Consider the following 27058-nt stretch of genomic DNA (forward strand, 5'->3'; position numbering starts at 1 on the left):
TTCTGGACCCCATTACAAATCCCTATTTGGGGACCCCCTCTTGGTGCAGTATTGTAACTGCACCCTGTTACAATACTAGTACATGAAACCCCAGGGGATTGGAAAGGGTACCAGGAAGTTAAACTTGAAGATGAGAAAGAATAATTACCAAGAAACATTTTATAAAATATTGCTTTGTAAATTCTCATATACTTATTATTTTATTCCTTGCATGTCCCTCAGTGGTAAGGGTTATAAAACCCTTAGAACATTCTTCAGAAGGTTTTGATACTTTCAAAGGGATAGCTGGGGATAGAGCAAATCCAGGAAAGAGTATCCCATATGCCTGGACTGGGATAGTCCATGCCTACTCCATGTGGACGTGGAAGAAGAGCATTCTGGGTAGAAAAATTAGAGATGGTGATGCAGAAGAGAAGGAAAGGTAAACCAAGATTCTCTTCTCATGAACCACTGAAGAGGTGAGGATGCAGCCTTAGAAACCAAAAAAACTTACCCATGGGCACACAGCAACTCACTGGGAGAGCCAGAGTATGAACACATTCTCTGATTTCAATGGCAGTGCTGACTCTATTAAACTCCACCCTTCTAAGCTGACTGGCCTCCTGGTCTGCAATATGTGCTCTGATTAACCCTTTCTTCACCTCTTCCCTAGGTGCATCATAGAGAATCATGTTCCTCCATACATCACCCATTTGAAATTTCAATGGCTCCAAAACCAGTTACTTAGAGCTGAGATTACCAAGTGTTTTTCCCCTGCCACTGTATATCAGGAGAGTGATGTTCATGCATTTGGCACAGGATCTCTTGTGTTTATACAATAAACCATGTAGTTCTAAGGCCCTTTCATATCACTCAATGTTTGCACAGAATACAAGAATATGAGAGTGAGACTTCTGGCCAAGATGGAGGCACAGGTAGACACACTGTGTCTCCTTGCACAACCAAGATAGGGACAACAATTTAGAAACAGAATAACAACCAGAACTGACAGAAAATTGAACTGTATGGAAGTCGGACAACCAAGAAGTTAAAATAGACAGGTTCATCCAGACCTGTAGGAGGGGCAGAATCGGGCAGCCGGGCGTGGGGTGCAGCTTGGAGAGCTGTGAGCATTGGGACCAGGCGCGTAAAGCATCCAGGGTACACAAGACCACAACCAGTGGACCCTGAGCTCACAAGTGGCAGCTGGCAGACCCCGGCCTAGAGGTGGCAACCCGCAGACCCAGTGAGGTGGCAATTGTGAAGCAAGGCACTGTGCGCAACCCAGGATCCCAGCGCCAGGAAATAGAGCCTCGTGGCACTGATTGAAAACACCTGTGGGGGTTGAGGCATAGGGACTGACTCCCAGCCTCACAGGAGAGGTGATTGGAAAGTTCCACGGGGTGCACAAGCCCACCCACGTGGGAATTGGTACCAGAGGGGCCCAGTTTGCTTGGGGGAAGAGGCAGAAGGGACTGAGGCCCAACAGGGAGCAGAGCAAGTGCCATTGTTCCCTCTCAGACCCCACATACAGTGTCACAACCCAGCAACTGGGTTGCCCTGCCCTGGTGAACACCTAACACTCCACCGCTCATACATAACAGGTGTGACCAGACCAAAAAGGGGGGGGGGAGGGGGAGATGGCTCAAACAGAATTGAAAGCCCCAGAATCAGTACTTTTAAGTGACTGAGAGATAGCCAACCTATCAGATGCACAGTTCAAAGCACTGGTGATCAGGATACTCACAGAATTGGTTGATTTTGGTTGCAAATTAGATGAAAAAATGAAGGCTACAATAAGTGAAACGAAGAAAAATTTACAGTGAACCAATAGTGATGTAATGAAAGCTGGGTCTCACATCTATGGAGTGAACCAGAAGGAAGAAAAAAAACATACAATCAGAAAATAATGAAGAAATAAGAATTCAAAAAAATGAGGAGAGGCTTAGGAACCAAGACATCTTGAAACAGTCCACCATCCGAATTATAGGGATACTGGAAGGAGAAGAGGAAGAGCAACAAGTGGAAAACTTATCTGAACAAATAATAAAGGAGAACTTCCCCAATCTGGCAAAGGAAATAGACTTCCAGGAAGTCCAGGAAGCTCAGAGAGTCCCGAAGAAGTTGGACCCAAGAAGAAACACACCAAAGCACATCATAATTATATTAGCCAAGGTAAAAATGAAAGAGAGAATCCTAGAAGCAGCAAGAGATAAGGAGACAGTAACCTACAAAGGAGTTCCCATCAGACTGTCAGCTGATTTCTCAAAAGAGACCTTACAGGCAAGAAGTGGCTGGAAAGAAGTATTCCAAGTCATGAAAGGCAGGGATCTACATCCAAGATTGCTCTATCCAGCAAAGCTTTCATTTAGCATGGAAGAGCAGACAAAGTGCTTCTCAGATAAGGTCAAGTTAAAGGAGTTCATCATCACCAAGCCCTTATTATATGAAATGTTAAAGGGACTTATCTAAGAAAAAGAAGATTAAGAAAACATGTATTGTAAAATGACAGCAAACTCACAATTTTTAACAACCACACCTAAAACAAAAACAAAAACAAAAACAAACTAAGGAAACAACTAGAACAGGAACAGAACCCCAGAAATGGAGGTCACATGGAGGGTTAGCAACAGGGGAGTGGGAGGAGGATAGAGGGGGGAAAAGTACAGAGAATAAGTAGCATAGATGGTAGGTAGAAAATAGACAGGGGGAGGGCAAGAATAGTATGAGAAATGTAGAAGCTAAAGAACTTATAAATATGGCACATGGACATGAACTAAAGGGGGGGAATGTGGATGGGAGAAGGTATGAAGGGTGGAGGGGAATGCAGGGGGTAATGGGAAAACTATAATAGCATAATCAATAAAATATATTTAAAAAATATGAGAGTGATACTACTTGCCCAAGTAACCAGTTACCTGCTTTGATAGGAAGTCAAGTTCCATACCTCTACCTCTACCTACCTATCTCTATTTTTCCTCTACTTCTGCTGAAGCCCTTGCCTCAGGTACTTCTGAAAACCTCTAGAGTACCTCATAGCATCTGAGCTATTCCTTGTGCCACAGTCTTTCCAGCTACTCTATTAGACACAGTACTTCTTTTCTGGCTGCCCGTGACTAGTGAGGATGTGGACATCATTGCCTCTACTCCATGTGTCAGTCTGTTAGGGGAACCTATGTTCTTTGAGCCCCAACATGTGAGGTACTTGCAAATTTCTCTCCTCTCAGAGGTCAGTTACACATTAGGTGTTGGATCAGGAGCAGGTTCCAAGAACAGTCCCCATGATAACATAGGTTCCTGTCTGATCATGGAAGCTCTAGCACCAGTTCAATCTCTGTGTAATTGACTTATTCTCCCTTAGGCTGATGTCCTTCATTCCCTGGGCAGCTGTATATAATATGCATATGGCACTGCATGTTACTCATACTGACCTAGCCATTGAGAGAGCTGGCCCAGCCATGCCTAAATCCCAGCAATGTGCAGCAGAAGACTTCCTGCTATGCTAAGATTCCTACTGCACATGATTAGAAAGATAGCAACTATAATTTACATAAAACAAATGTAAGTCAAACAAAACCTCTAGTAGTTATTTTTCCTGGAATCAAGTTACTCAGACACAGCCTACAGCAGATTATGACAGGTCAATGTGTTATAACAGTATAGATAAAGGGGCTGGCCCACAAGAGAAAAGCAAAACTGCTACTTAACAGGACTGGCTTTCCCAAATGGACATCCCAGAATCATTTTCCATTAATTTATGCTTAGCGGCTGCACTTCAGTCCCATGGTTGGAGGACTGCCCTGGATAGGTGAGTGCTCATACCATTTCTGCAGTTAATAATAGTATTCCCAAAGTCTAAAAACACCCTGACTCCATTCCTACCCAGTGACTGTTCAAATGTTAACCAACATTCAATACCCAAATGGTCTTTCCACTGGGAAGCCTTCCCTGATAACACCAGCCCATACTCTTCATCTCACCAAAATAAACATAAAAGCCTACAGCACAATTTGGGCACACAGAGACTGTACTGAGTGGCATGTAATATGCATCATTTGGTTGGTTAAAATGATATGAATGAAGAAATTAGATGGTTATGTTGGACTGGGTCTTTTTTATCACTGAGAGTCCAGTGTTGAACTTTATAATTTTTCATCTTCTTTGTTAAATTCCCCTCCCACAGTGAGCAGCACAAAATAAAATTTCTCATAATTATATTTGAAAAAAAACTGCTATATTGAAAACATTTGAACATTTTATGCCTTCATGTGTCTATCTGTAGGTGCTTTCACAGGCTCAAACATACTTTTTTTCAGTATAGGAAACATTTATACTTACAAAGTAAAAGGTGATATGATAATCCCAGAGTATATAAAGCTATGTATCTCTATCTATGATATACCTATCTATCTATCTATCTATTTACCTGTCTAAAGAGAAGTCTAGTAGATTCCTGGCTGGAAATACTACCTGTGTTCTGCTGTAAAGAGAGGAAATAGAATGTTCTATAAGGTAACCATGTTGCCCGAAAACAGAGCAGATTCTTTGCAATTCCCATTTTCATAGAAATTTATATGGCCATATGAATCCTCGTGGTGTAATAGCCACCACCTCCTCCATATACTTCACACTGGAGTTGCTTTTGCGTCTTTCTTTTGGGAGAGGTAAATTTGAGGGTAGTAGCCACTATTTACAGTAAAGGGCTGTTACAGCGTTTTTCAAGGAACCAAAATAAGAAAACGTTATAAGCGGGGCAAGTGGTGAAAGCAAGAAACAGTGTACCTTGGGGAGCTTCTCAAGGGCTTTCAGAATTGAACAGCATCCTTGTGGGATAAAAAGAAAAACTAGATGTGGGATGAAAGATAATGAGATTTTCTTGCACCTTTTTGAGTAAAAGAATAAAAGTAGTCAAATGGATCGTGATTTGTTCCAGGGAGTACATCATCACCCACTCATATTTACTGAGATTTGATGTCATTTTGGATCACAGTCATGCTGCTCGGAATCCCAGACTTCCTGGTCTGAACTGCAGGTGGAAGTGAAAACCATTCCGCAGAGCTCCTGCCCATCCTCAGGGCTCCTCCACCTCTGAGTGAGCTGTGTTCCTAACCATGCGCATTCTTAGGGATGGATTTTGTCTGAGTCATCTAAGCCATCCCTCTGCATTCTTCACATATCCATCATACTTTTTGAGGGTTTATTCTGAGCAAAGCTGAGCGGAGACCTAAAGATGTTGATAGCATATTGAGAGCTTTTATAACTAAGCCAGGGTAGTCTTACCCTATGAAAGTGCTATGTGGGCTCAAAGAAAAAAGAGGGAGGTGAAAAGAGGTGAGGGGAAGGTAGAAATGGGAAGACAAGGGAGGAGAGTTGACTGTTAATGGTGAAAAAATCACTTAACTTAAAGCTCACCTTCACAGGGTGATCAGAGGATTCTTGGAAGAGGCAGGCAGGTTGGACTTGCAGGAAGAGCACTGAAGAGGCCTGGGCCTCACCTGGAGCCCGGCAGTTCTGCGAGAGCAGAACTTGCCCACTTGTGAACTGCAGTACATTTTGTGGAATTTATGATGGTGTCACCAAAAGGAGGGAGCGTGAGGGGAGGACTGTCAATCAAATAAGATGGGAAAAACCTAGATTTACCAAAATTTTTTAAAAGCAGGACCAGTGTGGTCTTTTAATATGTAATGATCTTTGGAAATCTACAGACAGGGGTGTAAAAACACAGTTATTTCCCAAATTTATTTAAGGGAAAAAAGTTTTCTCGTTGAACTACTTCAAAAGACTAGATAGATTTCAGTAAGCCACATTGTGGGGAATGTTGCTAGTATGTATTAAGTGACTTATGCTAGGATTGACAAAGGCAGAAAAGTCATTCCCCTAGGGCCTGCTCTTGTTATGCAAAGGTGAAAACTCTTGGATCAACTCTGAGTCCAGGGCTTCTTTAACATAATCCCTCCTTTGCCTCTTGATGTGAACTTTGGTTTCTAATGTAAAACAACAAAATCATTGTTTCTACTGACCAATGACAGCTTTGGTTGCAGCAGAAGGGATGAGAGTCTGACAAGTGTAATATTTTGGGGCCTTCACAGAGCACTACTTGCCAGTTAACCTCTTGGGGGCAAGCAGGAGCTCCTGCCCCTGGGCACTAATATAACTGGGAAAAAATCTGTTCCCCACATCATCAAGGTAATAAGAAAATCCGTTGCAGATTAGTTCTTTTAATTCAAGAAACCATCAGACTGAAATGCTGCGCAGTTCCTGCGCTGCCTCCAAATTAAGTGACTGGAGGCAATTTTCATTCTATTTTAAATTTTGTCTTTCCTACCAACAGCACGGACATCCCTCCCTGCTCCATTATCATGGATGGTGCCGGATTTTGACTTTGATGTCCAAGTCAGCTTTTTAAGGCATCATGTTCATGCAAGTGGACTCAAGGCCCTCAGAACTAGGTCAGACATTTGCTTGAGGTCATTACAAGGCTACAAAATAGAGCATGCTTAATTCTGTTATTTCTGAAGACTTTTTTCTCTCTCTCATGTGCATAGAAGACAATCAGTACTTAATTAAATTTTGGAACTGTTCCTGAAAATTTCAGACTGTCAAAGATTCACGTGACCTCCTTTCACCCAAGTCACCCAAGAGAGGTTTCAGCAAAAGCATGTAACAGCAAAGAAGTTGGCTTGTCGACCAAAGATGTGAGAAACTACATCAGTTGTTGCCCTCCTATTTTAAACTCCACAGCTTAAAAATGTTCCAGAAAGAAAATCTTTAGTACACAGAATTCATAGATGGAATGATTTCAATCTTTTCATTTTCGATAGAGGTTGAGTGGCTTAACTGAGATAACTGATAATGCAGTGATATCTCAATAAATATTCAGGTTAGAACCCAGTTAGCAGAAGCATTAGCTAACATTAGATAGTGAGTATGCTCTGTGGTGGTCCAGTCCTGCTCTCCAACATGAGGCACTCAGTTCCCCAGGTGTGTGATAAGGGACAACTGGGAATTTTGTCTGAGAGTTCTTATCTAAAGAAAGCTACTTCTTCAAGGTCAGGCCCTTTTCCTGGAGCAGCCCACATCCAGTCCAGGCTATAAAGGACCTGCCCCTCAATCCAACTGAGAGACAACTCTGCATGGCCACCCCCTCTGCAGGGTGCCCCAGTGGATCAGAGGCAGCCTTTGCTGTCATTGCATTGCACTGCTGCTGCTCCTTCAGACCAACCCTGCTCCCCACACTCCTGGTAGGTCTAGTTCCTAGAACATTCCTCAGTCAACTTCTTTTGTGCTAATCTCTGTCTCGCAACCTGCTTCCAGGAGAACACCATCTACAACAAACTTCAAGATATCTTGAAGTTTGAAGTTCAAAGTTCTAAGATATCTTTGCAGTCTCTAACCCAGAGTTGCTGGCCTCCTATATTATACAAAGTTTGATGGAATTATTTTCTTTGGTAATTTTGTTAAATTTCCTTGATCATAGAATTTGTAAAGAAAGACAGAGTAGAATATAGAGTGCATGATTTAGAGGATGTAAAGAAGCAGTTCACTGACCAGAGCTGTCAGTTCAGTGAAATTCTCTTACCCCCTCCTCCCTGGATGGCAACATAGAAATATGGAAGTGAGAGAAGAAATAGAAGGCAATATCTCATGGAAAGTCTTTTTCCAATGAATAAGAAAGCCTTTATCAATGTGAGCCATGTCAACAATCAACCATGGACTGTAGCCACCTTATTAAGAAAGGAAAGAGGACAATTTTTTTAAACTCACTAGAGGACATATTTTCATTGCTTTTCAAAAGGGAGAAAGAGAAACATCAACTGGCTGCCTCCCATACCTGCCCAGATTGAACCCACCATATAGGTTTGTGCCCTGACCTGGAATCGAACCTGCAACCTTTCAGCTATGGGATGATGTTCCAACCAACTGAGCCATACTGCCCAGGGCAAGAGAGGACAACTTTTAACCTTTCTAGGACCTCTTGTGAATTGATTTCATGCGATTTACTGTGGGTTTCATTCAACAAAAATAATGAGTTGTTTCATGACTGCAGAGACCCAATTTTTTATTTTCTGGCATTGTCCCCAACTCTGCCCTGCTACACCTTGACATTAAAACATGTTCACAGACACTGGCCAATATTACTTTGCTACTCTGTCTCCATAAACTCACACTGGCTATATTATTAGGTCATGAAAATGGGTGAATTCATCACATTTAAGTAAGAGGAATTAGCATTACATGTAAAACATTATGAAAAGCTTCTGTGTCTGCAAACCCTTAAAAAGGTGCAAAGCAAAAAAGTCAGATGCTGAGAATTCCAGAGACTGATATTGGTTGGCATGGGGTCACTAGTTAAACCAACCAGTGGCTCATTTAATCATTTCAGAACAGAGATAACATACTTAATAATAACCAAGAAACTAAGCATAGCATTCTTTTCTGGTGGAGTCACTCAGTAAACTCAAACATATATTGTAAGGATGCTGCTGGACACGAGATCTCAGGCATGGCAGCCACACGTTCAGAAGGGATGGTTTGCCTATGCTCTGGAGAACTGATGGACAGCCTTCTTCCACAGAGTCAATCTGCCTGTTTCTGCCTGATGTAGAAGTATTAATGAGGCGCTTTACAAGTGAAGCTCCTCTTCCTTTGGCACTTTCTTAAAATTATTTTTATGCAATTAATATTTGAATGAATTTTGGTGATTTAAAAAAAGCATGTAAAGTAATGGCTACTAAGCAAAAATTAAGTATATAGTGTAGTATCTGCCTCCATACTCTATTTCCATTTCCCTCACCAAAGGTAACCACAGCTTTCAGTTTGACATGTATCCTCCAAGGCTTTTTCTATGTATTTATATACATAGGCTTAATTTTTGTCTTTAATATAAATAAGAATCATACAATATGGACTGTCCTATACTTTAAAAAAAACTTTGGTCATTTTCCATGTCTTCTGGTAGCTCTCAGTGGTAGCCATTTTTATGGTTTTACTTCTGTCTTATTGCCAACAATACTGAAATGAACATCTTGTGCATCTTTCTTTGCACATGCTAGTAAGCATTTTTCCCCTAAGGTGTCAAGTTAAAATAAGAATTTCTGGATAGAATTACACAACTATTATACTTTGATAAATACTACTAAATGGTCATGCAAATAGTTCATGTCAATTAATGTGTCTGATTTTATCAAATTCATCTCCTGTCATCTGTAGAGACTACTTAGATTAGTATATTATTTTATCCTCACATTCTTTACTATATAATTAATTTAGTAAATTTCATTAGTATATTTCCATACATTGCACATCCTTATGTTCACAGCATAAACTCTAGCAGGTGAAGATACATGATTCTTTTGAAGTGCTGCTGAATTTAATTCTTGGTGTGTGTTTTTTTTATTTGGGCTTTCTATATCTATAGCAGAAAGTATTGGTTTATGGTTTTATTCATAGATGCCATGCTTGTAAGCTTGGCAAAATCACTTGAGTAGCTTTCCATCTTTTTCAATGCTCTGGAAGAGTTCATAAAACATATGGAATTACCTGTTCCTTAAATGTTTGAAAGAATATACTCTAAAACTTTCTGAGTCTAGCATTTTTTGTACAACCTGCACTTTGACACTTTTTCAGTTATTTTTATTATTATTGGTCTATTAAAATTTTCTAATGTTTATTTGGTCAATTTTATTGAGTCAAATATAGAAAATCATGTATTTCATCTAAATATCCCAATTTATAGAAATAATATTACACAAACAGGTGGGACAAAAATAGGTTTACAGTTGTGAGTACATGAAACAGTTTATTCTCGTGTTGTTTATTAGTTACTGGATCACTTTCCATGGGAGCACTGCAGACCTACTTTGGCCCACCTTGCATCTCCTTTTGCAATTTCTGAAATCCCCTTCACATTTTTACTTGTTCCTAAAGCATTTGAGAAAATCTACTGGTTTCAGTTCTAATTTCTAAGTTAAGAGAACTTTTTTTCTGTCCTTCTTTAGGTTAATTTCTAATATTACTTTTCTGTGGTTAGAGAATTTAAAGTAGTGATTTCTATGATTTCAAATTTATTTTAAGATATAACCCTTCTATTGTATTTACATCCAATGAACCATGCAGTCTTGTTTTTCTTGAGGTTTCTTTTTTCATTTTGCTTTTTGTTGAAATAACATTTTCTTGCTCTATTTTTATTTATACTAATAGTTTCAATGTTATAAATCCTATTCCTAATGATTACCATCCAACATTTAAGTCACATTTCTAAACCGTTGATTTTTCTATCAATATCTATGGTTTATCACCATTAATATACAATATACTTCCATGTATTAAGACAAAAATCTTAGCAGGATTTTATTTTCCTCTTATTATTTTTAGAGACCATCACCTTTTCTCCCCTCCTCAGTACCTCATGGCCCAACATACTGTGATCTTATCATTTGTTAGTATGAATCAACAACTAAAATGTACTCTGGTTTCTTTCCTAATATTATTTCTCATATCCCTTATTGTCTTTTTCCTTTTTTGTTGATCGCACACTTGAGTCAGTCTTCCAAAGTAGGCTTGTAGGTTATCTGAAGGGTCTATATTTTGCTTTTCCTGCTTCAATGTTGATTTGGCTCGATATTTTGAGACCCTTGAAAATATTGTTCCATTATCCTCTATTATCGGTGTGGTGAGAAGTCCGATGCCCATCTGCTTTACATCTAGGTTTCTTCTTTTCTCCTCCATGCTACTCCAGAAGCTTTTAGAATTTTTATATCTATACACTTAGAATTTTTCAAATATATTTCACCAGGCTCTATCTAGATGTGGATTTTAACTCAAGTTTTCTTGACATTTAATGAAACTCTTCAAAATAAAAACCTTCATTTTTCAGGTCAGAAAAATAAATTTCCCCCTGATTCTCTTTCTACAATTGCTGTTAATTACATATTGAACTTCTTAGATGTATTCTCTATTATTCTTACTTTGTCTCATATTTTCTATCTTTTTATCTTTTGGCTTCTTGTCTTGGGAGATATAGGCAGATTTCTCTTTTAGATCATCAATTGACATGTTTCTAGTCAATTACTCAGACTTTTATTTATAATTTCAGAAATTATTTAATTTCTAAGGATACTTTCTTATTCTCTGGTTTCTTATTTTTCATAACAGCCTGTCTTTATGTTATGGTTCCAATGTCCTCTTAAATCATTCTGAAGATATTGATTAGTATATTTACCATTCTCCTCTGTTCCATGCACCATTGATGTTCCCTCTGAGATCAGCTGGGGATTTTTTCTTTGAAGTTATTCACTTAATTTTGTAAAACCACATCTGCAGATCCTTAATATACAATTATGAATGAGGGACCACATTGATTCATGTAAGTGGCATTGGTTCCATTTGTGTTGTATAGGTTTGTAACCTGAGTACTTCTCTTCCCTGTATGAAAGAGCTGGCTGTGGGCTCTACACCCATGAGTAGTGTCACAGAGAAAGCTCAGCTCTCATTCTGGTTATGAGCACATAAAGCCTAACAGCCTCCAGACATGTCTACTTCGAAATGCTTTTCTAAGGGAGGTCTATGGAGCTCCACACAAAAAAATCAGCTCTAGTAGTGGTATGAATGGGTATTCTTGAGTTCTATCCCAGACTTTCTCCATCAGAATCTTCAGGCATAAGGCCTTGGAATCTTCACTATTTACTAATGCAGTAGCTTTACCTGATGCAAAATAAAGTCTGAGAAGTACAGTGTTAACAGCTAAACAATAGTGATCATGGGTACTTTGCATCATCTTAAATGCAAATTCAAATACTAGGAGTGGTACTGCATAGTCATCTTGATAATCCAGGAGGTAAACACATATTTCAAGGTATACAAATTCTTTTAGATTATCAAAAACAATATCAAAATTTTAGAAATCTTCATAAAGAACATATGCATGGAAAATGCACTTTATCCATATAACTCTCATGAGGCATTTTCAACTTTCAGAGATTTATAATTACTAGGGTTGCAGAGCACATAAGTGATGGTTGTGGGGATCACATACAGGACTTTTGACTCTATGGTATTCTGGTGGGCAAAATCATGGACCCCAAAGATATCCAGGTCCTAATCCTGGGAACCTTTGAATGCTACCTATGAAAAGTTTATGAAAATAAACCTTTCAGGTGTGATTAAGTTAAGGACCTTGAAATGTTTAAGATATCCTGGATTATCCAGGTGGGCCCCAAAGGTAAACACAAGTGTCCTTATCAGAGGGAGACAGAGAATTGACTACAGAGAAGAAGGTGAAAATGTGAGGACTGAAACAAGAGGCTGCACTTCTGGCTTTGAAAATGAAGGAGCAGACTGCAAGCCAGGGCATGCAAGAAATGCAGTTTTAGACCCTGAAATAGACAAGGAATTAGAGTGTCCCTAGAGTCTACAGAGAGAGCATGGTCCTGTCTATACCTTGATTTTGGCCAATTGAAACTAATCTTTGATTTCTGACCTCCAGTAATGTAAAGAAATAAACTTGTGTTAAGTCACCAAATTTGGGATACTTTTTTACAGCAGCCCTAAAAAACTAATATAGGTACTCCCCGAGTCCACGGTAAGATTGTACTTCTTTGTCTCACATTGAAGTTAGGGTGACTGTGTGACTGTCTCTGGTCAATAAAATGTAAGTAGAAGAGACATGTGTTGGAGCTGAGTGGCAGCTTTAAGGGTCAGTGCATAATCCATCACATTCCATTTTCCCTGCTATGGGGCTCACAGAAGCACATGTCAAGAGGGAGCATCCATCACCCTTGGTTCCTGAGTGACAATGGTGATTAGAGCCCGTGGCAACCTGTATAGCAGAAAGGAGAAGTCCACCTTTGTTGTATGAAGCCTATGAGATTTGGGAATTGATCATTACTGAAACATAACTAGCTTATTCTGAGAAATACAGATTATAAAATTAGTGCTCATTCCACAGAACCAGGATGGCTCCTACGAGTGCATAGGACTACTCTCCTAGTCTCCCATTATATCTCTAATATTTCTAATATTATAAGGTGATTTTTAACTAAATCTCCCATATCTTTAACACTATGGAATTACTTATTGAATGGTGGAGGTTAGTAGCCTAAGAAAAATTGAAACTGAACCCCAACTTCCTTCTTACACCTCCAGGTCCCACCATTACTTTTCACTACAGGATGGCCTTCATTTGCCACCACCATAGAAATCCATCTCCTTCCCTGTACAATGGGTGTGAGGGATGCCAGTGTGCCCACAAAGTCATTAGATGAGAGGAAGGTCCAAAGCATCCAGACTTTAGTATTGGGGTCACATTCACTATTCAATTATAGACTGGTACATATGAACCACCCCTTGACCTTCACCAACACAGCACCTGTTATCATTATTACTTGCTGGTTTCCCTGACCCTGAGTAGATTTGCTTTTGGAACCTCCCAAAAAGGCTATCCTGGCACTCCTGTGTTTCCTCAAACCCTCGCTTCTAGCCCTGGGCATGGTGGATTAGCACTTATAGTAATCTGGTTTTCTTTAGTGGAATTAAGGGGATAATATTCTGATGATGAGACTGCTTGGCTAACTTGCAAATATAGTGTTACCCAGACCTCCAGTGACAGGTACCATCTCTAAAATGTACTTGCTTGTCACACTGGGCTATATTACTCTTACAGAGGGCTGGATTGTGCCATGTGATGTGAAGATCTGGCCTTAGGGGGCCATGGAAAATGTTAGAAACAAGACATAACACGTTAGCAAAACCTTGCTTGAATTGAAGTCCCTCCTTTACTGGTGCAGAGATCTGCTAAAAAGATATTATTGGAAATATCTGAAGGTAGTTTGGGTCTGTGAATAATTGCTATCTGCACATCTCAAATTCTTTACAGTTTTCTGTTAGACATATCTGCATGAGGCTATAAATAGTGAAGCAATGTCGTTCACTGTATAATACAGTCTCTCTGCTTTTACAACTCATCATGAACTTCTATGTAATTTATTTTTTATTGAAGAATTCCAATTAATGGCTTCCTGGTGATTTTAAAGCCTCAAATTATCAGTCTCTGAAAACAAAGCAGAGAACATAATTATCATAAACTGAGAATTTTTCATTTTGAAGCTTATCTGTTTGTGCTAAGTATCTTGTCTGTAAGTAATTAGTGCCTTTATTTTTTTTCAGTAAAAATAATGACCATTCTATGCTACACATCCAAATTTTGTTAACTGCTAGATGTACTGTATATATTATATTTGAAAATGGACCACCTTGGACTAGTTTTAAAGTATTTCATCAAATGATAATAGCGACAACAAAATACATCTGTTTGTCAGAATAAATTATGTGGCATGTATTTAAAAAACCTATTATATTCTTTTGCTTTCTTTCTAAGAATAAAAGCCTCACAAAAATATGTACTTGCCATTTATTACCAGGGCTGCATAACAAGAAAAGACCCGTTTTATCTTCCATTTATAATTCCTAACTGCTAATCAAATTGATCAGCCAATAGCTTGGTTGTAGAGGGTCTTTCATACAATCGTTTCAAAATGTTTTACTAGAGATAAAACAAAATTCAATGAAATTAAACCAATTTGAATGACAATATGAGCCAAACATTCCTTCAAGTATTCTGAGAATGCAAGTTTCTCTGATTTAAAAAATGGGCTGGCTGTGGGGAGCAGGAGGGGGAGGATTCTACTGATGAAGGGCAATTGCCATATCCAAAGAGAAACTTGGCTGGTCAGATCAAATATCATCCCAGGTGGTTTTTTCCCTGCCCTGAGCTAGGAAACTGATTTGCCCCAATGATAGAATTAGTTGCCTTCATCTTAAAAAGAAAGAATTTTTTTCAATTTATTAAATTAACACATCTTCCTTAAAAAAAACTTGAAAAATATAGACATATATGATGTAAAGTGTCTTTTATCCACTTTACATATGTAAAGTGTTCATTTTCCCACTTTTAGTATTTTACATGCCTATTCAGTGAAAAAAAAAACACAGAACACTCTCACACATACAGAGATTTCTAAAAAGGATGAATATGTACAGTTGCATCTTTCTTGTTATCTAGTATTATGAGTATTTTCACAATATTCTTTCGAATCTGATTTTAAATAGCTGAATATTTTATAATAGAGCTCTACATGTCATAACTTAATTATTCCCTTATGTTGAACATTTATGTCATTTCTAAACTTTTCCAATTGATAAATAATGATTCAACAAACATGTCTATATATAATTTTTGGAGTAAATCTTCTATTATGTTTTTTAGGATAAAAGCTTTAAGACTACTGTCAAGTCATGTGAATGAAAATTTTAAAGCTCTTTGTTCAAGTTAAAAATGTGCTATGTGGAAAAACTGGCAGTTCATATCTGCATATCACTGAGTGAGCCAGTTCGTTTGCCCACATTGTGACCATGGCGAGTAAATCTAACACCATTGCTTAAGCTGATGCTGACTTAGTAATAAAATGTGGAATTTTGTTATTTCTATTTGCATACTTTATTTGATAAGGTGAAATACACTTAACATACTTATTTTCCTTATATGTCTATATATCAGTATCTGCATCCGTATTTATATTGACTTTCTCATACATTGAAAGGAGATAAGGATTTTTTTTCAACCACTTGTAGAAGTTTATTTTATAGTAAGAATACCTTTTGTCTCACATAATTATTACAAAAATTTTACCTCGATACGTCATTTCTCTTTTACTTTGTTTTTGACATATACGTATTTTTTGACTTCTGTAATTATTTTTATACTTACAAAGTCCTTTCCCATTAAAGATATGAAAAACATCTACTTATGTGTTTTTTACTGACTTTATATTTTTTTCTTTAAACTATCAATAAATCATTTTAGTGCAAAAGGAGAGGTGATGTCCTAAGTTTCTATTTCCAGATTGTAAAGTGACTCTCCCATTTATTTTTATATTAATTATATTTTCCTTTGCTTTTTTATTTTAATTGTTGTTCAAGCACAGTTTTCTGCCTTTTACCCCCATCCCAGCCCACCCCCCAACACTCCCCACTTCCCTCCCATTTCCACCCCCTCCCCGTTATTATCCATGTGTCCTTTATACTTGCTCCTGCAAACTCTTCCCCTTTTCCCCTGAAATTCCCCCCCTCTCCCCTCTGGTCACTGTCAGCCTGTCCCAATACCATTTATTGATCAATCATTTCCTTGTCCAGGGATTTTTGATATTATAATGATCACATCTAACACACTCATACATTGGAATCTGGCTCATGGCTGTCTACTAAATTATCTACTAGTCACTATTGTGATTGTCTTAGTTTGGTTGGTTTCACTGTCAAATAGAGAATTGGAATCTCTTTACTCTTCCTTTACAAAATATATTGTATATTTTTTACTGTATTTTTATTTCCCAAATAAATTACATAATCATATTGTTGCATTACGTAAAATAATTGCATTTTTGAAACTGTACTAAATAAAAATAATTTTTTAAAATTGACATCTTTATAATAATCAGCCTTCCCATATATGAGCAAGTTATATTTTTATATTAATTGCTTAATGACTCTCAATAAACTTTTATGGTTTATTAATATATTCCCCCCAACACACTTTATCCTGTTCTCTACTGAATTCCCAGTATTTAGAAAATGCCTAGCCCATACCAGAAATTCCTTTCCCTGTTCTGGTTCTCCAGCCTAGAGTACCAGAAGAGGGAAATGAACCCAAATAACATACAGCTGTGAAAAGCAGCAAAGTTTCTGTCCAGCAGGGAGAGATGGCTAGAGATGCAAAGAGCCTCTTAAAGATCCAACCCACAAAATTCCATTTGTAGCCACTTACCCTGGACTCAGGCTGAGGGAGGGCAGAGTGGACTAGAGACCCATGAGGAGAGTCTGGGGCTGGTGGCTCTGGGGAGAGAATGGAACCGTTAGCCACCAAAATCCCTGTGCTGAGTCATTCCCCATACTGCAGAGGCCATCTTTCTTACACAGAGCACTCCCCTCCAAGTGGCAACAGCCCAAGGGGAAGCAATAGCTCTGTCCTCAGAAATTACTCTGCCCCACTCTGTAGCACTTAAGCCCTGCTGCTGAGGAGTACAGCTGGAAGACTTTCACTCTGTAAGCCTAACAGCAAGCCTGCAGACAGAGGCAGATCTCTGGGAGCTCTGAGCCTTTAGCTGACCCTCTCGCATGACCAGTGTTCATAAAAACCAGCCTTGGTGTGCGGTGTGGTTCTTTCTGCATACAAATAGACCCAGCAGAGAGAACCACAAGCTGTGAATCACTAATAGCTCCAAACAGGTTGCCCAGGGCCAGTCACAAGCATGGTTAGACATAGGCCTACACCAGAGTCTTTGAAGATCTATCTAATACATAGAAATAAACACAAAGATGCAGCCAAAATGGGAAGACAAAAAAACAGGCCCATAATGAAAGAACAACAGAATTCTCAGGAAAAGCTAGATGAGATGGAGGCAAGCAATTTATCATAGAGAGTTTAGAGTAATAATTATAAGGATACTCAACACCATGAAAAAGACACTGAAACCATTAAAAGGGCCAGTCAGATATAAGAATGCAATACTGAAATAAATAATTAACTGCAAGAGATAAACAGTAGTTTAACACCCAAGCAGAGCAGCAAAAAGAATAAAAGAATTAAAAATATGAGGAGAGCTTAAGAAACCTTTGGGAAAACAGGAAGTATAACAATATCCACATCATGGGAATACCAGAAGGAGAAGAGAGTGAGCAAGGGATTGAGAACCTATTTGAAGAAATAATAACCAAAAACTTCCCTAATCTGGTGAGGGAAGAAGGTACACAAGCTGGGAAGCTCAGAGAGACCTACACCAAGACACATTATAATTAAAACGGCAAGGCTTAAAAACAAGGAGAGAATCCTAAAAGCTCCAAAAGTTAAGCAGGTAGTTACATACAAGGGGGCATAAATTAGACGGTTTTCTCAACAGAAACATTTCAGGCTAGAAGGGAGTGGCATGAAATATTCAAGATGATTAAAAGTAAGGATCTACACCCAAGGCTACTTTACCCAGTTAGGCTATCATTTAAAATTGAAGGAGAAATAAGGAGCTTCCAAGATAAGAAAAAGCTAAAGGAGTTTGTTAATACCAAACCAGTACCACGGCAAATGTTAAAGGGCTTGCTTTAATAAGAAGAGGTAAAAAAAAAAAAAAGGAAGAAAAAAACAGAGGAAAATAGTCTAACCATAAAATGGCACTAAATACATATCTATTGATAAGCACCTTATGTAAATGGCTTAAATGCTCCAACCAAAAGACATAGGGTAGCTGAATGGATAAGAAAACAAAACCCATATATATGCTGCCTCCAAGAGACCCACCTCAGATGGAAAGATACACACAGACTAAAAGTAAAGGGCTGGAAAAAGATATCTCATGCAAATGGAAAAGGAACAAAACATGAGGTACACTTCTTACTTGCAACAAAATAGACTTTAAAACAAAGGCTATAGTAAGAGACACAGAAGGACACTACTAATGATAAAGGGAACAATCCAACAAGATAATATAACCCTAGCAAACATATATGTACCCAAATAAGAGCACCTAAATATGTAAAGCAAATCTTGATGGACATAAAGGAGGATACCAACAGAAATACAGTCATAGTTGGTGATTTTAACATTCCTTTGATATCAATGGATAGATCTTTTAGGCAGAAAATCAATAAGATAGTGCCCTTAAATGACACACTAGATCAAAAGGATTTAATCTATATCATCAGAGCATTTCACCCCAAAGCAGAATATACATACTTTTCAAGAGAACATGAAATGTTTTCTAGGATACACTACATGTTAAGACACAAAACAAGTCTCAATAAATTTAAGAAGATTGAAATCATATTAAGACTCTTCTTTGACCACAATGCTATGAAACTAAAAATCAATCACAAGAAGAAAACTAGGGGAGGGCTGCAGGGGGTGTGGGGCTGGGATGGGGGTAAAGGACAGAAAACTGTACTTGAACAACAATTTTTAAAAGAAAAAGAAAAGAAAAGAAGAAAACTAAAAAGCACATTAAGATATGGAAGCTAAATAACATGTTATTAAACAATGAATAGGTCATCAATGATGTCAAGGACAAAGTCAAAGTAAGAGGGAAATTCATAGTATCTAAAAAAATGGGAAGAAGATTGAATAAACAATCTAACTTCACACTTAAAGGAACTTGGAAAGGAACAACAAAGTGCAAAGTGAGTACAAGGAAGAAAATAATAAAGATCAGAGCAGAAATAAAGGAAACAATCTTAAAAAATGGTGCAAAAGATCAATGAACCCAAGAGCTGGTTCTTTGAAAACATAAATAAGTTTGACAAACCTTTGACCAGATACATCAAGAAAAACAGAGAGAGAACCCAAATAAATGAAATCAGAAATGGAAGAGGAGAAATAACGGACACCACAAAGATATAAAGGACTGTAAGAAAATGCTAAGAACAATTCTGTGCCAAAAAACTGGACAACGTGGATGAAATGAATAAATTACTAGAAACATACAATCTTCCTAAGCTAAATCAGAAAGAATCAGAGAATCTGAATAGACAGATTACACCTAGTGAAACTGAAGCAGTAATGAAAAAAGAAAAAAAGAAACTCTCAACACATAGAAGATCTGGACCTGATGACTTCACAGGTGAATTTTACCAAACATTCTGGGAAGAACTAACACCTCTCCTTCTCAAACTATTTCAAAAAATTCAAGAGGAGGGAAGGCTCTCAAGCTCATTTTACAAGGCCAACATTTTCTAATTCCAAAACTAGATAAAGATACCACAAAAAAAGAAAATTATAGGCCAATATCTTTGATGAACATAGATGTAAAAATCCTCAACAAAATATTAGCAAACCAAATACAGCAATGCATCAAGAAGATCATACACCATGATCCAGTGGGATTTAATTCCAGGAATGCAAGGTTGCTGCATCAGTTGTAAATCAATAAATATAATTCCCCACATAGAAAGAACAAATACTAAAAATCACATGATCATATGAATAGATGCAGAAAAAAACATTTGATAAACTACAGCACCCATTTATGATAAAAACTCTCAGCAAACTGGGAATAAAGAGAACATACTTAAACATATTAAAGGCCATATATGACAAACCCACTGTCAGCATCATACTCAATAGGCAAAAACTACAAGCATTCCTCTTAAGACCAGAAACAAAGCAGAATGTCCACTTTCACCTCTCTTATGCAACATAGTACTGGAAGTCCTAGCCACAGCAAACAGACAAGGAAGAAGAAACAAAAGGCATTCAAATTAAAAAGGAAGAAGTAAAAGTGTCATTATTTGCCAATACTACGATACAGTACAAAAAGAATCCCAAAGATTCCACCAAGAAATTACTAGAACTGATCAATGAATTCAGCAAAGTAGCAGGATACAAAATTAATATCCAGAAATAAGCTGCATTTTTATATGCCAATAAGGAACTAACAGAAAGAGAAATTAAGGAAAAAAGTCCCATTCACAATTGCTATAAAAAGAATAAAATACTTAGGAATAAACCTAACCAAGGATGTAAAACACCTGTACTCAGAAAATTATAAGACACTGGAGAAAGAAATTGAAGAAGATACAAATAAGAGGAAGCACATACTGTGTTCGTGGACTGGAAGAATTAACATTAATAAAATGTCCACACTACCCAAAGCAATCTATAGATTCACTCAGTTCCTATCAAGATTCCAATGATGTATTTCACAGAACTAGAACAAATACTTCAAACATTTATATGGAACCACAAAAGGCCCCACATAGCAACAGCAATCCTGAGAAAGAAGAACAAGTTGGAGGAATCATGCTACCTAATATCAAACTATACTACAAGACCATAGTAATCAAAATAGCATGGTACCAGCATAAAAACAGACACACAGATCAATTGAACAGACCAGAGAACCTAAAAATAAACCCACACTTTTTATAGTCAATTAATATTCAACAGAGGAAGCAAGCACATACAATAGGCTAATGATAGTTTATTTAATAAATGATGTTGAGAAAATTTGACAAATGCATCAGAAAAATGAAACTAGACCACCTTCTTACACCACACACAAGAATAAATTCAAAATGGATTAAAAACGTAAATGTTAGACCCCAAACCATAAAAATCCTAGAAAAAAAACATAAGCTGCTAAATTTTGGACACTGCTCATAGCTATATTTTATCTGATATATCTCCCCAGGCAAGGGAAGCAAAAGAGAAAATAAACAAATGAGACTACATCAAACTAAAAAGATTTTGCACAGCAAAGAAAATCACCAACAAAATAAAAACACAACCCACAGAATGGGAAAATACATCTGATAAGGGGTTAATTTCCATAATTTATAAAGAACTTACAAAACACCATAAAAACCAAACGACCCAATTATAAATAGGCAAGTGAATAGACACTTCTCCAAGGAGGACATACAGATGGTAAATAGACATATGAAAAGATGCACAACATTACAAATCAGAGAAATGCAAATTAAAACCACAATAGATATCTTACACCTGTCAGAATGGTTATCATCAATAAATTAACAAGCAAGTGCTGATGAGGATGTGGAGAAAAGGGAACTCTTTTGAACTGCTGGTGGGAATGCAGACTGGTGCAGCTACTGTGGAAAGCAGTATGGGGAGATACCTCAAAAATGAAAAATGGATTTGCCTTTTGAACCAGTGATCCCACTTCTGGGAATACATTCGAAGGAACCCAAAACACTCGTTGAAAAGAACATTAGGACCCCCATGTTCAGTGCAGCATTATTTACAGTCACCAAGATACGGAAGTGGTCCAAGTATCCATCAGTGGATTGATGTATAAAACAACTATAGAACATTTACATGACAGAATTCTACTGAGCTATAAAAAAGAAGAAAATTTTACCCATTGAAACAATATGGATGGGCCTGGAGAACATTATGCTAAATAAAATAAGTCAGTCAGAGAAAGACAAATACCATATGATTTCACTTCTATGGAATCTAATGAACAAACTGAAGTAACAATCAAAACAGAGATAGACTCATAGATAGAGAACAGGATGACAGTGAAGGAGGTGTGAGCATAGTGGGGTGGAGGGTCTGAGCAAAAAGGAGGAAGGACTCATGGACATGGACAACAGTGTGGTGATTGTGGGGTGAAAGTGCAATAAGGGGACTAAATGATAATGGAAAAAATACAATAAAAATCATTTAAAAATAAAAAATTATCCAAATAACCCATTCTCTTGCAAAAAAGTTCACTACTTGGCCTAAAATTATTTGAATATTCTTAGATATTTGAGGCCAAGTGCCCTGCTGGATAATAGTTTCCATTTTTCACTTCACTGTTCATATAGACCCAGCCATAGTGCCTTTAAAAAGCCAAGGACTAACTTTAGCCACTGGTCCTGCTTTCAATAAAGACTTATTTTAATAGAAACACTGCATCTCTCTTCCAAGTCCCCACCTTTTTTAGGCAGCTTGCCAGCTGAAGGCAAAAAGAGAATTCTAGCACATTGTCCCCAAATTCCAGGCAGATCACAAAAATAAACTGTCCCAGAATGTATTCCTTTTAAGAAAAATTGCTTATTCAAGGCTTGCTTTTCTTGTTTGCCTTCCTTCTTCCCTTTCCAAACACTTTTTCTTCTAACATCATGCTGTAAAGTTGCCATCTGTCTCAAACATACACATACACAAAAGGGAAATCCACTTACAATGAATACTGGAAAGAAGAAAAATCAGTTGGTTACAAGAGGGTTTCAGCCACATATGACTTTTCCAACCCAGTGGCCAAAACTTGAATTACCTCCCAGTCAGCAGTCTCCCAGTTTGGCTGTCAAGACAAGAGTCAAAATAAATGAATAACTCTATTTTTTTAAAAAAATTATGTTTGCATAGCATTTCCAATGGAACACTTGATTTTGACAATCCTGGGATACAGGCATGGTCAGGAATAAAGTTTATAAATAAGAAAAGTGAAACCCAGAAAGGTGAATCGTGACTGAAGATCACAGGTTGTTGAAGATTTCAGAGTGTATCTGGGGATCCCCTGCATCAGAATCACCAGAGGCATTTGTTCAAATGCATCTTTTTACAGCATAAATTGGATCATGGTATTTGCCTGCTAAAAACTACTCAATAGTTGCCTATTCAATCAGAAAGAAACCCACACTCAGGTTTCACACTCCTCACCACAGCCCACAGGACACACCCCTGTCCACCTTCAGAACTCATAGGCTCCTGTTCTTCCCTCGTCCACTCTCTGCCCACCACACCTTTCCTTGTGGCCTTCATTCATGTGAAGGGTGTTCCTGTCTTGGGCTTTTTGCATGAGCTGTTCCCTCTGCTTGCAAGTTTCTTCCCTCAGATCTCTAAATATGAGGTTCTTCCTCCATATTTGAGTCTTCAAAATGCCATCTCTGTCCAGACTAGCAACTGTAGTCCCACACAGCTGTGTATCCATTTATTCTATATTAATTTTCATCTTATTTATCAATCTTTAAATTTAACTTGTTTACTTATGATGTGTTTATTAGTTACTTCTCATGTTCCCATAAACACACACACATCTGAATCACAGGCTCCTTAAGGCAATAATTTGTCTTAAGACAACAGAAAATAGTGCAAAGCCTAGAAAACACTTAAGAAACTATTGTCAGTGAATACAGCCTACTTGGCATCATCTCAGGCCTATGGCATTCCTGTCTAGAAGCAGAGGCCTGAAGAGGTGTATTTTAAATAGCTTCCTATATGACTTCAAAGCACATTAATTTCAGAAATCCAGATAACTGATACTTTATCCAAGACTAGACGCACTTAACTCCTGGTGGCACACTCTCCAATGCCCCAGGCTTCAGTTTCAGAATGGTTGGTCTCTTTCCAGCAGTTGCTCTGGCAGTAAAGTTGTTTGGAGATTCATATTGTACTTTCACTATAGATACAAATTTTGTGGTACCTAAAACTGCTTTTCCAAAATTCAATATTTCTGTCCCTAGTGTAGTCTTGGACTTTGATGAGTAGCTTAAAAATTACTTGTGCAGATTGAGGGAGGGACCCTTCTACAAGGAGCTGGGTTTTATTCTCAGTTGACTCACTGACTGCTTATGAGATATTGGGCAATTTTATTAATTTATCTGGGTCTCATTTTCCCCATCTGCAAAGTGAGGGTGTTGAGTTAGATTATTTCTATAGTCCCTTTTCCTCAAATATTTTGTGGCACCAAGTCACTCCAATTAACTCCCAAAGAGCCCTTGCAGCTGTACTCAGTGTTGTGAAAGGGCTCTGAACAGCCCAGCTTTCATGCCATGTGGTCCAGGCCAATTGCAATTGCCCAGCCTCTGTCTAATGTTTAGCATCTTGTCTTGTGTCAGAAAGACAAGAAAATACCCCATTCACATTAAAAAAAAAACAAATGCATTTATGCTGATTACATCTGATTCTGCTAGGAGGCTGTTAAGGGATGTGTTGGTTGGGCACCTGGTAGGATATACAATTGTTCTGTTTGTTAAAAAACTCTAACATTTGTCAATGACTCAAATAGAATTTTCTTCTACCCTTTATCTTACCTGCCCCCCCCCCAACACACACACAAACTTACTAAGAGGAATCTCCAATCATTCTTGGGAGGACTCTAAAGCCAGAGAGTCAAGCTTCATGTTTTAACTTGAAAATAAGGGTAAAATAAAACCATCCTGATGTTTCTAAAGGCAAGAAGAGTATGGTCTTTATGTGCCAGAATTGGCACTAGGCTGTCTGTGATGTTCACTGCCAGGAAGTTCTTTAAAATAGAAGCCAAGTGGTGTACAATGGGGGGAGTAGTGTCTGGGGACAGGAGAAGGGAGGGTAGGGTGCTCATCCCAGGTGGGAGGGGAAGCTGGTGAACAAGTAAAGGTATGACTGGGCTCTCACATTTAGAAAGCAGGCAGGATAGATAATATTGCTTATATATGCCAAGAGGAAGAAACTGGAAAAAAATAGAGGAGTAAAATTAACACTGTGATAGTTTTTCTTAACTGAACTTTTAGAAATTTGGTTCTCAATCTTGGTGGACATTCTTATTTGGTCTTTAGTAATTATAGCATGTTCTAACCAGACTACATAAGATTCCTCCAGTGTAGAAGAAAAACATATCACATCCATCCCCTTTTTAGAATCACTCTATATTTAAATTTTAGATGATTTGTATGTATGAATGCAAATGTAAGATTTATGAGGTGTGAGTATAAGCACATACCTGATTTCTTAATCCTCACACACAAATCAGTCTCTTTAAGTCTCACTTCTCATGTAAATAATAACTGATGGAACCATGTTTCCATGTTTAAAAATATGAATATATCAAGTGCCTTATATAGGTGCTTCTGTTTATCTTGTGATGCCTGAGGGTCTTAGCTGGGAGAAAGAGAGGAGAACTTGCTATAAATTTGATGAGGCCACACCACCTAATGAGGACCAGCAGGCCTTATTTGCTCAATAAACAGCAATGGGGCTGGGAAACAGACCTGGGTCTCACTTTCCCCAATCTACTAATGTGTTCTTTCTCATAAAACATTACCCAGTTGTTGACAGTTAGCCACAACATAGATACAGGGCTCCATTAAGATTTTGTGTGCTTTTCAATTTCAGCAACTCACATTGCGGATGTGATCAAAAGAGTCTGTAAATGCTATTTAAAAAGCTGACAGCATTATACCACAGTGCAAAATGTTATCCAAGGAGAAATGACTACTAAAGATTCAAAAGGGAATTATTATGCCCAATGGCTAGCAGCATTTCTGTAACATGTATCAGCTAAGACAAGGAAATCTATTGCTCATTGCCAGAAAATATGATTTTTCTCCATCAGTCCTATGGGGTAAACTACTAATGCTTAAAATGCAAAAGTAAAAACTGCACAAAGATCTCACAGTTTCCTTCCAGAGTATTCTTGGTCAAGTCCTTTTAAGGAATTGACCCATGTAGTTATCTTCAGCAGAAGCCACATGTCATCAATACTGCGTTAATGGATCTAATTCATTGAGTCCTCTGGAAAACCACATCAGAGAACTCCAATTTCTGATCGTTGTTCTTTGTGATTCAGCGATGCCAAGGCGGGCAGGAGAGGATGGGAAGTAAACAGATCCAGAATTTTCTAGAAAGACAGTCTAAACAAGGCTCTAAGAAAAGTCGCTGAAAATGTCAGCCCAGCCAACAGAAAAAGGTTCAGGGAGCGGCAAAGGCATGGCATATAGTTTTTCATCTATTTAATCTGACCCTGGGCCCACTGCCATAATATTTTTTTAAGGTTAGTGATGGGAAGGCTGCCACCTGAATGTTTGCAGAGGTCTCCTAACATCCTCTGCTGAGGAACCTTAAACCTCAGGTACTATTTCAGAGGAAATGGACGGCACAAAACACAGACAGAAAATTAGCTGCAGCAGACCCTGGGTCTAAATAAGTTCCACCAGCCTTTCTGAAATCACTTAAAGGCTAGGCTTGTTGGGGGCAGTGAAGGGGTGAGTAGGGTATGTGTGTGTGCACATGCATGCTTTTCCCCGACTTGGACCTTTGCCCAAATATTTTACTAGGTGCAGCACAAAGAGAAAGAAGATGGAAAAAATTTTAAAACTATTTAGCTAAGCAATTTAAAAAATTTTTCACAAAAATATTGTAATAAAAAGAAAGACTTAAACAAAATTGCAGCTATAGCAAGTCTATGAGGGTAACTTAGTAAAATACTCAGTGGATGGCTGCAAACCTCTAATGGAAAGTTGTATAAGTGGCTGAGGCCAAAGTAGGCATTAATTACAATGAAAAATCAGTTTAGAGTAGGCCACAACTAAATTGGAAGCTGGTCCTCTAGGTAAAACAAAGAAAGTGAACAGCAGCCTCAGATTTGATTACATGGCAATACAAGAAAAATGTGCTGTATGTTGTCTATTATTAAAGCTGCTTTGGGGCCCTGTGCTGGGTGCCTCAGGGATTTTAATAAAAAATTAGTAATAGGTCTGCTGCCCTGGCTCACTATGGCTTTTTGGAGTATTTGTGGGTTCAGGGCTGGTCCTGCAGCGCAAATTAAGTCATTTC

The sequence above is a fragment of the Phyllostomus discolor genome, chromosome 6 (assembly GCF_004126475.2).
Source record: "Phyllostomus discolor isolate MPI-MPIP mPhyDis1 chromosome 6, mPhyDis1.pri.v3, whole genome shotgun sequence".
Taxonomy (NCBI): domain Eukaryota; kingdom Metazoa; phylum Chordata; class Mammalia; order Chiroptera; family Phyllostomidae; genus Phyllostomus; species Phyllostomus discolor.